The following is a 15,205-nucleotide window of genomic DNA, read 5'->3' on the forward strand; positions in this document are numbered from 1 at the left end:
AACTGGAAAGGGTAAGAGAGAATACCTTTAAATATTTTAGCACCAGGGAAACATGCCTTTCTACCTTTTTAAGTTTCTTATATTTGTGGTAGTAAAATTCTAAGCTCAGAGTCTGTGCCTGATAAATTCTCTCTGAAGAGTTACAGGCAAAATGCCCAGTTTTGCCTTACAAGCCATGTAAATCTAGTAATAGGAAATTATGTACATTGAATTCCCCTTCCACCTTCCAAATGCCTAGGGCTGGTAAAAGGGCAGTAGAAACTAAGTGGGAGGGAGCTGGGTTTTACAACTTAAGATACGTTAGGTTGGTTGGTTGGATTTTTAGTAGTTTGAAGCTACTAATTTTTTTTCACACTCAGTATGTGTCCAGAGTTAACAAGAGAGCTATTCTTATCACTGAAACTCAAGAAAAAAGGCTGATGAAGGCTGCATTTTGATACATGATTCCATGATTGCAGAAGAAAAAAGAACACTGTGAATCACGTCCTGACTCTTGAAACTTCTATCCAGATTCTGGGAAGATAGTAGTGGTGTCATGCCACTTGGTTTTGTAATTCTCTGCCTTTTTCCCTAAGGGATTATTACTAAGCACCCTAGTGACAATTCCTTTTATATTTCAAGAGAAATATTTTCAAAAAAATTTCTTCTGTGACTCAGCATGATAAAACAACATCAGCTGGCACTATGCATTTTCAGTTCTCCCGAATCTTGGAATTGAGAGAGAAACAGTTAATTCTCTCCATAGGTTTTCGGTTATGAATTCTGTATCCAAGAAAGCTAGATCTGGAAAGATCCTTAGAGAGCATCGATCCTCTCATTTTGTAAATGTGGAAACAAGGTCAGCAAAAAGGACTGGCAGTTCAATAGCATGTGGTGATTCAGCAATGCAGCCTTCAATGACATAGATCATACGATGCTCTTTTTCAGTGATCTTTCTAAACCATGTGTTATCCCTTCCCAGAACTATTGGCAGGTGTGGTTTTATAATGTGTACTGCCTGGTATATAAATATGTATTACCTCAGAATTAGCTGAAATCAATCAGGCAAGTCACCAGTATGAAGAGCTATCCACAAGACCTCTTTTTATTTTGATAGGGTGGGGATTAGAAGCTAAAGAACAGAAGGACATCAGATACTTGAGTGGAAGGAGATATAGCCATGAATGTTGAAAAGAGATCAGAAAAAAGAAAGCCAAGAGGAGAGAACAAGTTGAACAGGAATATAGTATCAGTTCTATTGATTGTGGGTGCCAGTGGCAGCTATGCACAATGGTATCTGCCAAGTGCAGACATGCAGCTTCACTGGAATACTGACACAGAGCAGAGTGACACATGGTAGCATGCTTTGCACGTTTATGAGTTATTGTCAATGCTTCCAACTTGATTATAAGGGACCTTTGTTCCAAAGTTTGTGTTAATTGAGGTATCACTGTAATGTTACACATGGCTTATATAAGATGTTGATAAAATTAGAAAGTAGGGTACTGAGATGTCTGGTTCCTCACCCACCTAGCCCTCCAAATCCCGCAGGTGGGCTCATTGAACTCTCTCTGGAGGTGAACACTATCGTAAAGTCTGCATCCAAAATCCATTCACTTTTTCATTTATTCATACATTCATTTTCATTCAACAAACACAAGGATACCTGTGTTAGCAAGCCAGTTGCAACCACTAACACATAAGAGTCTTACAACAGCATGCAATAAGTTTGACCAGACCTCTTATATATGATCTTTTTATTAGCAATATTGAGGCCAGTCTATCAACAAACATGTTTCTAGATTTATCAGGTTAGTGTTTTCATATATATATATATGTGTATCTAAAACACATTTCCATGATGCCTAAATGCCTTCATATATTGTTGTTAAAATTAAATGCATAACGAAATAAATATGCATTTCAAATGATTTATTGATTTTGCAAAGCTATAAGAATGAAAATACGACTCAAGGAAAACATAGCAGAGAGGAAAGTAACATCAGCAATATGGTGGTATAAGAGTCTCCAGCATATATCCTTTCACAGAAAAATGAATTTGAAAAACCATCCAGACATAAAAATAACTTCACAACAGATAAGGACTCCAGATGAGAGATTGTGGTGCCTAGGTGGAGCACAGAAATGATAAAAGATACATTGAAGAGGTTATAAAGGACAGTTTCACACTACCCATGTCAGCCTCCTGCAAGCTCCTGGAGTGCACTGTGGAGAGAGATACCTTCAAGGTAGAGGAAGGAGAGTAAAGTGAACATTTGGTTTTGCCATGGACATACTCCATTAACTCTAGTGCCAGACTGGCTCCTGCAAACCGCGGCTCCAGTCCCGCCCTAGTGCCAGGCCATCCTCACTGGAACAAAGCACCAGCCAAGCCCTTGTGAACCCAGAAACCAGGTTTGCCTGCCAACTGACCCAGGATTCAGGTCAGCCCACCTGAGGACTGAAACAGCGTGTCTACCCGCAGACCCAACGAGCTGCTCACACAAAATTAAGCCAGCTGACTGGTAAAGGGTTTTCCTTACCAAAATCAGTCTGTAAAGATTAGAAGAGGTGCTTACTTCTTAAAATACACAGACACCAATGACAGATATCCAAAAAAATCTAGAGAAAGGAATCAAAGCAAACCACTACAAAAAAAAAAAAAAGATCATCAACACACACCAAAAAAAGAAAAAAGAGAACTACTGAGTATATAGAAAATGATTAACCAAATGACAATAGTAATTCCTTCCTGTCAATAATACTTTAAACATAAATGGATTTAATTCTCCAATCAAAGACATAGAATGGCAAACGTGACTAAAAAAAGAGAGAGAGAGAGAGAGATCAAAATGTATGCTTCCTACAAGAGACTCACTTTAGCTTTAAAGACACACATAGGTTGAAAGTGAAGAGATGGGAAAAGATATGCCACATAAATGGTAACTACAAGAGAGCAGGGGTGACTATACTTACACAGACTTTAAGTCAAAAACTGTCACAAGAGGCAAAGAAGGTCATTATATAATGACAAAAGAATCAATTCATCATGAGGATATAACAATTGTAAATATGCATGAACTCAATATTGGGGTACCTAAATATACTGAGCAAATATTACAGAAATGAAGAGAAAAGTAAACAGCAACAGAGTAATAGTAGAGGACTTAAATAACCCCACTTTAAACAATGGATATGTCATCCAGACCGAAAACCAAAAATGATACAGCAGAATTAAACAACACTGTGACCAAATGAACCTGATAGACATATGCATAACACTTCAGCTAACAGCAGCAAAACATACATTTTTTCAAGAACATATGAAGCATTCTTCAGAATTCTTTATATATTAGCCCACAAAGTAAGTCTTGACAAATTTGAGAAGATTAAAATCATCTCAAATACCTTTTCCCTACCACAATGGTATGAAACCCAAAGAAATACTAGGAAGAAAATAGAAAAAAGTCACAAATATGTAGAAATTGGGCATCCTATTCTTGAACAACCAATGGGGAAAAGGGAAATCAAACTATATCTTGAGACAAATGAAAGAAAAAAATTACCAAAATTCACTGGCTACAGCAAAAATATTTCTAAGTAAGAAGTTTATAGCAATAAATGCCTACTTGAAGAAAGAAGAAAAATCTCAAATCAACAACCCAATTTTACACTTCAAGGATCTAGGAAAAGGAGAACAAAGAAAGCCCAAACATAGTGGAAGGAAGAAAATAACACGAATAAGAGCAGAAATAACAGCAGAGACTAAGAAAACCCTATAGAAGAGATCAATGAAAGTAAGAGTTAGTTTTGCAAAGATAAACAAAATTGACAAACATTTACCCAGACTAAGAAAAAATGAGAGGACTCAAATAAAATTATAAATGAAAAAGAGGACATTACAATTGATATGACAGAAATACAAAGGATCACTAAAGACTTTTATGAACCATAATATGCCAACAAATTGGACAACCTAGAAAAAAATGGATAAATTTCTAAAAATACACAACTTAACAATACTAAATTATGAAGAAATAGGAAATCTGAATAGGCCAACAATGAATAAAGAGATTTAATCAGTAAACTAAAACCTCCTAGCAAAGAAAATCCTATGACCTAATGACTTCACTGGTGAATTCTAACAAACATTTATAAAGCATTAACACCATTTCTTGTCAAACTCTTCTAAAAAAATTAAAGAGGAGGGAACACTTCCAAAGGTATTTTATGAGGCCAGCATTACCTTGATAGCAAAGTCAGACAAGTATAATAAGAGAAAGGAAATTAGCCAATATTCCTAATTTACATATATACAAAAATCCTTCACAAACTACTAGCAGACAAAATTCAATAGAACATTAAAAGGTCCATACAGCACAATCAAGATTTTTTCCAGGAATGCAAAGATGGCTCAAAACATGCAAATCAATAAATGTGATATATCACATTAACAGAATGAAGGATAAAATTACGTGATCATCTCCATAGATCCAGAAAAAGCATTTGACAATATACAACATCATTTAATGGTAAACATTTCAACAAATCAGATATAGAAAGAATGTAGCTCACACAATGAAGGCCATATACAATAAGCCGTAGCTAACATCATACTCAGTGGTGAAAAGCTGAAAGCTTTTCTTCCCAGATTAGCAAAGAAGAATGCTGACTCTCACCATTTATATTTAATATAATTCTGGAACTCCTAGCCACAGCAATTAGCCAAGAAAAATAAATTGGCATCCGAATCAGAAAGGAAGAGATGCAATGTTGTCTGTTTGCAGATACATTATATATATTAAAAAAAAAAACACTAAAGACACTACCAAAAAAAAACCCGTTAGAATTAATAAATTCAGTAAAGTTGTAAGATACAAAATCCATCTACATTAATTAGTTAAGTTTCTATATACTAACAACGAACTATCAAAAAGCAAATTAAGAAAACAATTCTACTTAGCCTAAAAAAATACTGAAGAATGAATTTAGTCAACATGGTAGAAGACCTGTAAACTGAAAACAAAAAATTGATTTTAAAATGAAAGAAGACACAAATACATGAAAAGACTTACTGTATGCATGGATTCAAAGAACTAATATTGTTTAAATGCCCACACTACTCAAAGCAACATACAGAGTCAATGCAATCTCTAACAAAATTCCAATGCCATCTTTTACAGAAATAAGAAAAAAATTTTTTAAATCATATGGAACCACAAAGCACCAAATAACCAGCAACCTTGAGCAGAATAAACAAAGCTAGAGGTGTCATAATACCTGATCTCAAAATATATCAGAAAGCTACTTTAATAAAAACAGCATGGTACTGGCATAAACACTGACATTATAGACCAATGGAACAAAATAGAAAGCTTTGAAATAAATCCAGGTATTTACGGTTTATTGGCCTTCCATAAAGGTACTAAGAAATACAATGAGTAACAGATAGTCCTTTTAATAAATGCTACAAGGAACAATAAATATCCACACGCAGAAAAATAAAATTGGACCCTTGTCTACCACAATACACAAAAATCAACTCAAAATGGATTAGAGACTTAAACATAAGGCCTGAAGCTGTAAAACTACTGGAGGAAAACATAGAGAAAAAGCTTCTTGACATTGGTGTGGGAAATTATATTTTGGATATAACTCCTAAAGTTCAGCCAACAAAAGCAAAATAGACAAGTGGGATTGCATCACACTAGAAAACTATTGCACAGTAAAGGAAACAATCAACACAGTGAAAAGATAATCTACATAATAGGAGGAAATACTTTCACACCATTTATCTGATAAGGGGTTTTATGCAAAATATATAAAGAACTGAAACAAGTCAATAGCAACAAAACAAATAACCTGATTTAAAAATGGGCAAAGGACCTGAATAGAAGACATACAAATGATCAGTAGTTATAAGAAAAAATGCTCAACATCACTAATCCTCAGGGAAATGCAAAGCGAAACCACAATAAGATTATCTCACAGCTGATAAAATAGTTATTATCAAAAATACAATAGATAATAAGTGTCAGGGAGGATGTCAAGAAAAGGTAACCCTTGTACACTGTTGGTGGAAATGTCAATTTGGATAGCCATTATGGAAAACAGTATAAAGGTTCATACAAAAATAAAAAATATAACTACTGTATGTCCAGCAACTCCACTACTGTATATATATCCAAAAAAAAAAATTAGTAACTTGAAGAGGTATTTGCACTCCTATGTTCATTGTAGCATTATTCACAATAGGCAAGGTATGGAATAAAGTGTCCATCAACAAATGAATGGATAAAGATTATGTGGTATACACACACAGTGGACTTTAAAAAGGAAAAAAAATGCTATCATTTGTGGCAACATGGATGATCCTAGAGGAAATTATGCTAAGTGAAATAAGCCAGGTACAGAAGGACAAATACTGCACAATCTCACTTAAATGTGGAATGTTTTAAAGTTGAATTCATAGAAGCAGAGAGTACAATGGTGATTGCCAGGGTCTGGTGGTGGGGAGCAGGGGTGGAGAATGAGAGATGTGGCTCAAAGGGTACAAAATTTCAGTTATGCAGGATGAATCAATCCTGGAGATCTATATAGCATGGTGACTATAGTTAACAATAATACTTGAAGTGTGCTAAAAGAGTAGATCTTAAATGTTCTCAACACACAAACATATACAATGTTGTGTTGTTGGATTTGAGTTGATGGATATATTAATTAGCTTGATTGTGGTAATCATTTCACAGTATATATGCATATTAAAACATCATGTTGTATGCCTTAAATACACACAACTTGTATTTGCCAGTTACACCTTAATAAAGAGAAAAAAAGAGAAAAGCAGAAGCATATGTTATACTTTATGTTTCATTAAATGTTTGACTATTGTCAGCTGGTGTTAATGCAAACTAATATTATGTGTATATTACCGTTATTATGTAATGATATCACTCTAACTTTTAATATATAAGAAATTACTTCAGCATTTTAGATAAAACCTCTAGAGAAAGTCTCATGTAAAATATTTTTATTTAAAATCTCATTGTATGAAAAGGTATCTTTCTGTGTAACTGGCATATACTCTTTCCTTTTTGATAACAAAGTTTATCTATTGGATCGTATTTCCTATCGTGCCTAGACTGCCTAGAAACTCAGATTTAAACTGAAGTTCAGTCACAGAACCATATGGTTTGTATGGTTTGCTTAGTTCTCTTTTGCTTAATATCCAATGTTTAATTTCTTTTTGGTAAACAAATCTCACAAACAGCCCTTTTTATTAGCTGCCTCAATCTACTTTATTAAAATGGAAAATATATTAAGTCATATATAGATTATAAATAAATTATATGTAGATTATTAAATCAACATTTATTTACATATTTAAACTTACCTAATAAACTTTGAATTTCAGTCATGAGAGAATAGTTTTTATTGTAGTAACCTTCCTGCTGAAGACAATTATAACTATTAAAAGTATGTCTATAAAGCAAGTATTTAAAGGCCTATAAGAGCAAATAATGTAGGCCTGATTTGAGAACTATGAACTTGGAAATAATAAAAGTACAAATACTGAGCTCCAAATTTACCCTGGCATTTTACCTGGAAGAATTTTCCAGTTTTCGTAGTACAAGCACCACCCACTGCTCCACGGCGCCCAGTCCCATCGACCACCCAAGGGCTGAGGAGTGCGGGCGCACGGCGCAGGACTGGGCGACAGCTCCATCTGCAGCCCCGGTGCGGGATCCACTGGGTGAAGCCAGCTGGGCTCCTGAGTCTGGTGGGGACGTGGAGAATCTTTATGTCTAGCTCAGGGATTGTAAATACACCAATCGGCACCCTGTGTCTAGCTCAGGGTTTGTGAGTGCACCAATCCACACTCTGTATCTAGCTCAAGGTTTGTAAACACACCAATCAGCACCCTGTGTCTAGCTCAGGGTTTATGAATGCACCAATCGACACTCTGTATCCAGCTACTCTGGTGGAGCCTTGGAGAACCTTTGTGTCCACACTCTGTTTCTAGCTAATCTGGTGGGGATGTGGAGAACCTTTGTGTCTAGCTCAGGGATTGTAAACGCACCAATCAGTGCCCTGTCAAAACAGACCACTCGGCTCTACCAATCAGCAGGAAGTGGGTGGGGCCAGATAAGAGAATAAAAGCAGGCTGCCCCAGCCAACAGTGGCAACCCGCTGGGGTCACCTTCCACACTGTGGAAGCTTTGTTCTTTTGCTCTTTGCAGTACATCTTGCTACTGCTCACTCTTTGGGTGCACACTGCTTTTATGAGCTGTAACACTCACCACGAAGGTCTGCAGCTTCACTCCTGAAGCCAGCGAGACCAGGAGTCCACTGGGAGGAGCAAACAACTCCAGACGTGCAGCCTTAAGAGCTGTAACACTCACTGCGAAGGTCTGCAGCTTCGCTGCTGAGCCAGCGAGACCACGAACCCACCATAAGGAAGAAACTCCGAACACACCCGAACATCAGAAGGAACAAACTCCAGACGCGCCACCTTAAAAGCTGTAACACTCACCGCCAGGGTCCGCGGCTTCATTCTTGAAGTCAGAGAGACCAAGAACCCACCAATTCCGGACACCCTATCAGAGATTTTGAAAACTATGAAGTGCTGGGAACAGAGAGACTGGACAGCTTCACAAAGGTGGGGAAACCTTGGTAAGTACTCAGTTTTGCAGTTGAAACCCAAGAAGATAAAAATCTGAAGGACCGTGCATTAAGAGTAAGGACTATGCCTCCAAAATATGGGCAAAGCTGAAATAAATACGACTTAATATTAATAGGACTTATACATAGTCCAAAACCAGTACCTGACAGGTTTAAAGAGATATGCTCAAACTCTCTCTACCAGAGGAAATTTTAATCCTTTTAGGAGGAAGATAATAATATTTAGAATCTCAAAGATGTTTTGTCCAAAACTTCTAAAATCAAATTTAAAATGACAAAATATGGTAAAAATAGAATCAAATGATCAAAACCTTAGAGAAATAGGTAGATAATTGAAACAGATTCATAGGTGGTTTAGCTAATGTAGTTATCAGAAACTTTAAAATAGCTAGAATTGGCCTGGTGCGGTGGCTCATGCCTGTAATTCCAGAACTTTGCGAGGCCAAGCTGGGTGAATTGCTTGAGTTCAGGAGTTCAAGACCAGCCTAGGCAACATGGTGAAACCCCGTCTATACTAAAGAAAAACAAGAAGTTAGCTGGATGTGGTGGCTCACACTTGTAGTCCCAGCTACTCTGCAGGCTGAGGTAGGAGAATCACCTAAACCCAGGAGGTCAAGGCTGTAGTGAGCCATGATTGTACGACTATACTTCAGCTTAGGCAATAGAGTGAGACCCTGCCTCAAAAAAAAAAAAAGTTAGAATTAATGTTTTGAAAAATAGAAGGAGATGTAAATAATTTTACCAGAGACTTAAAATTTACAAAAAGTCAGATGGAAGTTATAGAACTGTAAAATACTGAAATGAACTTACAAATTCAATACACTGTTGAGAAGAAGCAAAATAACAGACTAGTGAACTGAATGACAGGTCAGCATAAAATATCTAAACTGAAGCAGTAAAAAGAAAAAGAATGAAAAATAAGATTTTAAGAAACATACGAAACACAATAAATAAAACAAATCTAGCATGCATATAATTGGAGTAGAGAGGAGAGGAGGGGAGAGGAAGGGAGAGTAGAGGAGGGGAGGAAAGGGACAGCAGGAGAGGGGAGGGAAAGGAATGGGAGAGGAGAGAAGGGGAGGGGAGAGGAAAATAGGGAAGGAAAGGCGAGGCAAGAGAAGAAGTAGGGGAGAGAAAGAGAGTGAAAGATAAAGCAATATAGAAAGAAATTGTGGCCATTTTTGAAAACGTGTAATAAAACATGAAACCACAGATTCAATAAGCTCCCTGAACTTCAAGCAGGCTAAAGTCAAAGAAAAATATTTAATCAAAGAAAAATATTTAATCACCAAAAAAGGCACAAACAAATATACATACAAGCTTATTTCAACACTATGAAACCATACATAGCACCTTTGAGATCCGGATGTCAGCCCGATAACAGAAGTAAACCACTATCTCCAGCTGAATACCGTCCAGTGAGAACCAGAGGGCTGGGACTAAACTAGAATTCCAGAGCCAGCAGAGTGTTGGTGCAGCCTGCCCTGCAGTCCAGGATATGCAAGGTCAAAGGAAATCTGAATGACCATAGTCACAGGTAAGGCATTCATCTGAATAGTCTGTGTAGAGACAGAAATCAGAATCATAGAGTTTCTTGGATCTATGGGCAGAATCTAGAGGCCCCAGACAGTCAGCTTTTGGAGAATAGCAAGTGGAAGGCATATATTAGAGGGATTTCCCAAGGATTGGAGGCGTAACTGCGAAGGCTTTTTGCAGGGTACCCTAACCTTGCCCACAACAAAGCAGAGGCTGAAGGAGGAAGCAGGTTTGGATAATGTCCAAGCTCACTTCAGAGTCCTTCCTCTTCTCAGACCTTTTTTTCATGTTTTCACTCTTAAAGTTTGTAACTTGCTTCAACATTATATTTACCTCCTTAGATATCAGTCTCCCTTCATCCACCTTTAATTCAAACTTTACGTTTATAATTACCTCATTGTTCTGTTTCTGTTTTCCTACTCTTTGTTCTTAGAATCTGCTTGCAAATTTCTTTAGCTTTTGGCCAATTTCTTGTTACAACCAGCCACTTCGCTTTCTCAACCTCATCCTTGTATTCAACTGGGCCTGGAAGGGTCATCAATAGACTTGGGTGTCAGCTTCTTTGAAATTTGTGGACCCATCAATTCCCATAATGTATCATGGCTTTGGACTTGTAACCACAGCCTGATTTCTCAGAGACTCTTTCTGTTTTTGCCAGCCATCATCCTCATTTTGAAACTGGAGTGCTTCAATAAAATAATGAATTAATAATATTCTTTCTTACAAGAGTGGGAGAATACCCAAAGTGAATAGTGATGGGAAGCCCAATCAGCAACAGGATAGTAGCAGTGACAGCGATCACGGCAGTCATGATTAATGAGGTCTACCAGTTTCTTCTATGAGCAGTTTTCAGATTTAAAGATTAGGGAGTTTACCAAAGAAAAACCATTAGTAGATTCTGTATTAGTAACCCATATTTTTTTCAAGAGAGTTTCCTGTCTCTAGGGATACAGAGAACACCCTCATATCAGTTTCTTTGACAACTTGCTTTGACATTGCTTGGATAAAACACTAGGTTTGAAAATTGTTTGTTCACCAAACTTTGCACTCCATTTGATCTTTCCTCAGCTTTATATTTTAAATGTACTATATTTATTTTCCTCAACGAGTCAAACACTTTTATATCATTTGTATGCATATGTTCTGTGGGATCTTTTCATTTATTATTGTTGCTGTTACAAGAATAAATTTTTGTATTTCAAAAATGGATACTATACCATTTCAAAATCACGTAATTGAGAAATAATATGTCGAAGAGGCAAAAACATTTATTTTACTGAGAGTCAAAGATCTTGTCTGATAATTAAACCAGTAATTTACTTTTTTATTAGACAAGTCCTTTTGAGCATCACCAACCCCCAGAAGAGTTTGACAAAACTTGTTGAATTTAATAAATGCAAATAACCTACTCATCACTGTTGGGAGGGGGGGTGGATCAATAGAAATGGATCATGGATTCTAATCCTAATTCTGTCTCTAGTTTGCCATGTGAATTTGTATAATGTGTTTAACCTCTCTGGGCTTCAGGTTTTTTTTATCTTATAAAATGAGGATATTGATTGTACTGTAGGTTAAACATGAATTGTACACATGCTATATGTCAGAAACAATTCTAAGTGCTTTACATGTATAATTTTTGAATTATTGCAGTGGCCTTAAGAGAAGTGCAGTACTGTTTTGTACCTATGTAGCAGATAGAAAAACCAAAGCACTAAGGTTTAGGTAATTTCTCTAAGGTGTGACAACTAGTAAGTATCAGAGGTGAAAGTCACATCAGGTAGCCAAGCTTCCAAATTCATTCTCTTTGTTATTAAACTCTACTGCCTCTTTATACTGTTTCTCCCTGCTTTAGATGCTCTCTGAAGCCCTTATTCTAATTAATGTTCGATCTAGGACTACTAAAACTCCTTACTACCAGGCCAGTACTCTATTAATTGGATAAACTTTTAGGGATTTTACAAAAGTAGGTTCAATAAGAGTTGCAAAAAGGCATCTAAAGAACCTGGTGATTATATATTTATACTCAATTTTTCTATTAGCCTTGACTACATACTTTGGAGGTCACCACAAATAAATTTCTTGAGATCAGCACATATATAAATTCAGATGTCCATTAAAGAGCATACATACCATCTGATACAGCTGTCTTTGCTATATAGAGAAACTAATTGAATCTCTAATCAGTACAACATGTGTTGAATTTTAGTGTTGTGCTTCTATTACCTTGTGATTTGGTATTTGCACAACATGTTTGGTAAAAAGCTTACACTTCATTTTCCTTCTAGAAAGTCATTGCTTATTTTTAATCCCATAGTTGATGTTTTAAAGCCTTCTTCAGTTCAGGTTGGATGTGTTCTTTTGTATGACTTTGTTCTTGGACTTGAGCTGCAATCTTGTGCAAAGCTAGAATTTATGTTTTTGGAAAGTCTGAGAATTTCGCGGGGAGAGGGAATTTTAAAGCTTCTAAATTGTTTCCCTTTTAACACCCATGAAAAATGAGCACATGTGCTCATTTACTCTCCTTCAGAAATGTCCAAATCTAGCGTTCAGAAAGGCATTTCCTCATATGCCAGTGTCTGGTTGAAGTAAACTTGGATGCGGAAGACCAGGTGTCATTTTGGAGCCTCCTGCTTTGGGACTACTGTACATCATCCTGAACCTCCCTGGAACCCTAAATTTCTAACTTGCAGATTGCTTTGGAAACCAGAGAGACTTTTACAGCCAAAGGGTTCATTAGAAAATTCTGAATTTACCATCTGCAGAAAGAATCCTCATTTTCTTGGATTACTAGTTTATCCTTAGAACATTGAAAGTGATACTTGTTTGGTTAAATTGCTTAGCTTTTCCTCATTCATGAGTAGTACTCATGTTCACATTATTCAACTTCAGAGGTGAAGAGGGTATTATGCTCTAAATATGTGACTTTCCTGAGAGCATATAGATCCATTTCCCACATTCAGTAGCATCCTAGTAAATTATTAACAGCTCTCTCCTGAGGAAGCAATGTGAGCTTTTATAGTATGTGTCCATCTCACACTACCAACATAGCCAACTTCCAGCTTCCAGTAAGAAGTCACTGAAAATGGAATTGGAAAGAGATGCCCATGGTATGCTCTTCTGAGGCAGTGTGAGCTGGCTCCAGCACACTTCTGCTATCTCGATGGAAATTTAAACAACACTCTCAAATGATGCCTGATAGTAGTGAGTGTGAAAGAGTGGGAATAAATATCTCTAGGTGTGTGTGGCTTCTAGCTTACTTCTGCCACGATCAACTGTGTGGCCTTACATAATACCTTTAAACTCTCTACATCTCTCATCTCTTCTCCACTGAAAAATGAGGACAATAACAGCTTTCTCAGATGCTTCACAGAAAAAGCTAGGAGATACTTGAAGTGGTAGTGCTGGAAATAAAATAAAAGCCTAATTCAAAAATAATAGGAGGGAGAGCGTGTAGAAAATTACATGTGAACAGGAAGTCATGTGTGACCGTGGCTTAGAAAGGGCTGGCCACAGTGTGTATAATAACGTGTAGAAGAGAGATATTAATGGATGGAACAGTGTCAGAAAGCCCAGACTTTCTGGGGTGATCAGTGCATCACAAACATTTTCTTGGTCTTCTCATATGTGTTGAAGGAAGAGTGCAGAGGCTAAGAAAGAAGGGAGGAGGGAGGAGCAAGCCTGCTATGAAATCCCTTAGATCTTTTTTACAGGTGGGATTTGTGAAATGCATTTTACATCTATAATTAGGGAATGAAGTGGAGCAGATGGCTACAGTGCAGTTATAATTAAAGTATAATGCACAGTAAAATCACCTTGTGCAGCCAGTCATGCATCCGAGACAGCAAATATTAATTCTCTTTGCACTCTGAAGCCTCTTCTTTGGGCTGCAGGGAATGGTTGTTGCATCATGATACTGATTTCATACACTCTTTTTGTACCAGAAGTTCCGTTCACAAATTCTGGATTGTGCTGTATTAAATTATGTAGTTCGTAGAGTCTGCTGTTTAATAATGAACACTCTATTTTAAAATAGAGGCACAGGCATCACTTTAATGGCATAGAGCTAGTGTTCTATGTTTAATGGCATAGAGCTAGTGTTCTATGTTTAATGGCATAGAGCTAGTAGTAGGTAACTTCCCAGGTTAAGAATTCATTTATAAACTTTTAAACTTATAAATTCATTTATAAACTTTTAAATTCATTTTGAAACTTTATAAACTTCTCAGCTGCACTACTATATAAGCTCTGAATGAGAGAGCGTCTAATGCAAAAGAATGGAGTCTCTTTTACCCAGGACTCAGTTATTAGGATTATAAGAAGGTTGAAAACCAGTTATATAGTGGGACAGGCAAACGTGCTGATTCTCAAAATGCTACATGTCCATTTCTCTTATCCTCTCTATAAATACTAATGCAGCAGTGGAACCAGCAATGGGCTCAAAGTGGATAGCTGTATCCTAGTCCCAACTCCTTATATGTGCCCAGGCCAGTCCCTGCCACTTTCTGGGCCTCTCTCTTCTCATCTATAAGGTGAAGAAATTGGACTACCTCATTCCTGTGGTTTTTTGGGTTCTGTTTTCTTCTTCTCCTTATCCTTCTGAGTTTATCAGAAGACCTATTTCCTTCATAGTAGTTATACTATTACTAATTCTACTTAGTGTTAATAAGAGCATGGGAAGCAGAAAGATTTCTTCCTCTGAGAGTGTATTTTGTTTTGTTTATCACAGGAGTTGAGAGAATAGTGGCTCAAACTAAGTTCTGCTTTTCCCTTGCCAGGAACTACCGGACACCCCATGTAAACATCAAGCAGTCACTTTTTGGAGTTTTATTCTATCTCAGTGGTTTTTGCCTTCATTAAAAAAAAAAAAAAAAAAAAAGAAGCACAGTCCTGGAGTTACAGATTTTTTTTCCTACCCTCTGACTTATTTCAGCATTTCACCTATGTAGTTTTACCTTTAAGTATTAAACTACTTTACTGTAAGAAAAGTATATACATCCCTCAAGTCCCA

At 36.8% G+C, this 15,205-nt stretch overlaps 1 protein-coding gene across 1 annotated transcript in view; it reads left to right on the forward strand.

The window, feature by feature from the left end:
- The first annotated feature begins 8,160 nt into the window (after positions 1 to 8,160).
- TP63 (tumor protein p63) overlaps positions 8,161 to 15,205 on the forward strand; it is a 300,778-nt gene continuing 293,733 nt past the window's right edge. Inside the window, exon 1 of the mRNA XM_054681330.2 lies at positions 8,161 to 8,652. The gene's annotated coding sequence lies outside the window, so the exon portion shown is untranslated. The remainder of the gene's footprint in view (positions 8,653 to 15,205) is intronic.

Source organism: Pan troglodytes, chromosome 2 (genome assembly GCF_028858775.2).
Source record: "Pan troglodytes isolate AG18354 chromosome 2, NHGRI_mPanTro3-v2.0_pri, whole genome shotgun sequence".
Taxonomy (NCBI): Eukaryota; Metazoa; Chordata; class Mammalia; order Primates; family Hominidae; genus Pan; species Pan troglodytes.